Source organism: Chrysochloris asiatica, unplaced genomic scaffold (genome assembly GCF_000296735.1).
Source record: "Chrysochloris asiatica unplaced genomic scaffold, ChrAsi1.0 scaffold00049, whole genome shotgun sequence".
NCBI classification, from domain to species: domain Eukaryota; kingdom Metazoa; phylum Chordata; class Mammalia; order Afrosoricida; family Chrysochloridae; genus Chrysochloris; species Chrysochloris asiatica.
Window position 1 is genome coordinate 1,954,238 of NW_006408567.1, and position 2,457 is coordinate 1,956,694.

Here is a 2,457-nt window from a genome sequence, read left to right on the forward strand (position 1 = left end):
TCACTGGACATAGTCAAAAGTATATACAAAGTCAGAAGTGTGAGCGATCGAGACAGCAGGAAAATAACTTCCCAAGATGTGAGCAGGTTAAGAGAAACTAGATGCAGTCCATGAACAGGGGGATATTCTTTGTGGAAAAGTCTCACTTCGTAAAAGTCAGATTGGCCTTTGCTGATTTTTACCAGAGTTAGATGAAAGGCAAATGAGATATAAAACTGTAACTTGTATGTACTTAACATGAAACAGCTATTAAACAGCAAAACCTCAACTCAGGACAAAATTTATGATAATGGTCAGCTTTTAATTCTAGAAGGATGTTTAATGGTAGGAGATCTGAAAGACATCAGAAGGAGACAGGGTAAAGTTGCCAGACAACATACAGTAAAACACAGGAGATCTAGTTAAATTCGAATTTCAGATAAACAAGGGATAATTTTTTAACATAAACTTGTCTATATAATGTTTGCAGTGGGGGTGAATTTTTTTTCTTTTTCTTGAGTGTTCTACTGCTTTCTAAGAGTTTGAATGTGCAGGTTTGGCTATGATGTGTTGAGACAAAGTCAAATTTCTCTTCATTCAAAGAGGAGAGATACGGATTTCAAACTGAAAGCAGGAAAATTAAAGCCAGCAAGGAGAAGGGAAGAAGACTTAGCAGAGGCCTGAGGAATGTGGGAAAGGAAACACAAGGAAGGAACGTTTATGAACTGTTACTTCATGTTCCTGTTGCATAAAATCCTCTTCAGTCAAATCTACACTGCCCTCTAATGCTTTGGAATAGTGAGTGGTTGAGTAGATTCTTTCTTGGCAATAAAGGTGCGAAGTCTTACTTAGAGCTTGGCACAAAATAGTCAACATGTGGATTATATAAATAATTACAGAAAGTCTTACAAGCAACAGAAAGTCCATACATACTTGCTTCAGCTCCTAGACAGATAGATCTGCAAAATCACTCTGGATCAAAGGGACTCAAAGTGTGACACACAGGTGTAATGGAAGACAGCTGCAAAGCAACTAAAAAAGAAGACTTGGACCCAACCATATGAAAATCACGAACATAATCACTCATAGACAAGGACTTTAAGGATATTCCATCCAAAGAAGACTACAAAAGTATGTATATAGAGCTTTCTGCTCGTGGACACCGGCGGAGGAAGCATCGTCTTTTTTTTTTTTTTTCTCCCCCTCACCGCCGTCATGTCTCAGTCAGAGTCTCCTAAAGACCCCGAACAGCTGCGGAAACTCTTCATCGGAGGTTTGAGCTTTGAAACAACAGATGAGAGCCTGAGGAGTCATTTTGAGCAATGGGGGACGCTCACGGACTGTGTGGTGATGAGAGATCCAAACACCAAGCGCTCCAGAGGCTTTGGGTTTGTCACTTATTCTACTGTGGAGGAGGTGGATGCAGCCATGAATGCAAGGCCACACAAGGTGGATGGAAGAGTGGTGGAACCAAAGAGGGCTGTTTCAAGAGAAGACTCTCAGAGACCAGGTGCCCACTTAACTGTGAAAAAGACTTTTGTTGGTGGCATTAAAGAAGACACTGAAGAGCATCACCTAAGAGATTATTTTGAGCAGTATGGAAAGATTGAAGTGAGTGAAATCATGACAGGCCGAGGCAGTGGCAAGAAGAGGGGCTTTGCATTTGTAACCTTTGATGACCATGACTCTGTAGATAAGATTGTTATCCAGAAGTACCATACTGTGAATGGCCACAATTGTGAAGTAAGGAAAGCCCTGTCAAAGCAAGACATGGCCAGTGCCTCCTCCAGTCAAAGAGGTCGAAGTGGTTCTGGAAACTTCGGTGGTGGCCGTGGAGGTGGTTTTGGTGGGAATGACAACTTTGGTCGTGGAGGAAACTTCAGCAGACGAGGTGGCTTTGGTGGCAGCCGAGGTGGTGGTGGATATGGAGGCAGTGGGGATGGTTATAATGGATTTGGTAATGATGGAAGCAATTTTGGAGGCGGTGGAAGCTATAATGATTTTGGCAATTACAATAATCAGTCTTCAAATTTTGGACCCATGAAGGGAGGAAATTTTGGAGGCAGAAGCTCTGGCCCTTATGGTGATGGAGGTCAATATTTTGCCAAACCACGAAACCAAGGTGGCTATGGCGGTTCAAGCAGCAGCAGTAGCTATGGGAGTGGCAGAAGGTTTTAAGGATAGCCAGGAAACAAAGCTTAGCAGGAGAGGAGAGCCAGAGAAGTGACAGGGAAGCTACAGGTTACAACAGATTTGTGAACTCAGCCAAGCACAGTGGTGGCAGGGCCTAGCTGCTACAAAGAAGACATGTTTTAGACAATACTCATGTGTATGGGCAAAAAACAAAACAAAACAAAAAAAAACTCGAGGACTGTATTTGTGACTAATTGTATAACAGGCTATTTTAGTTTCTGTTCTGTGGAAAGTGTAAAGCATTCCAACAAAGGGTTTTAATGTAGATTTTTTTTCCCGCACCCA

At 42.2% G+C, this 2,457-nt stretch overlaps 1 pseudogene; it reads left to right on the forward strand.

The window, feature by feature from the left end:
* Nucleotides 1-1,194: 1,194 nt before the first annotated feature.
* LOC102819374 lies at nt 1,195-2,157 on the forward strand (annotated as a pseudogene).
* Nucleotides 2,158-2,457: the final 300 nt, after the last annotated feature.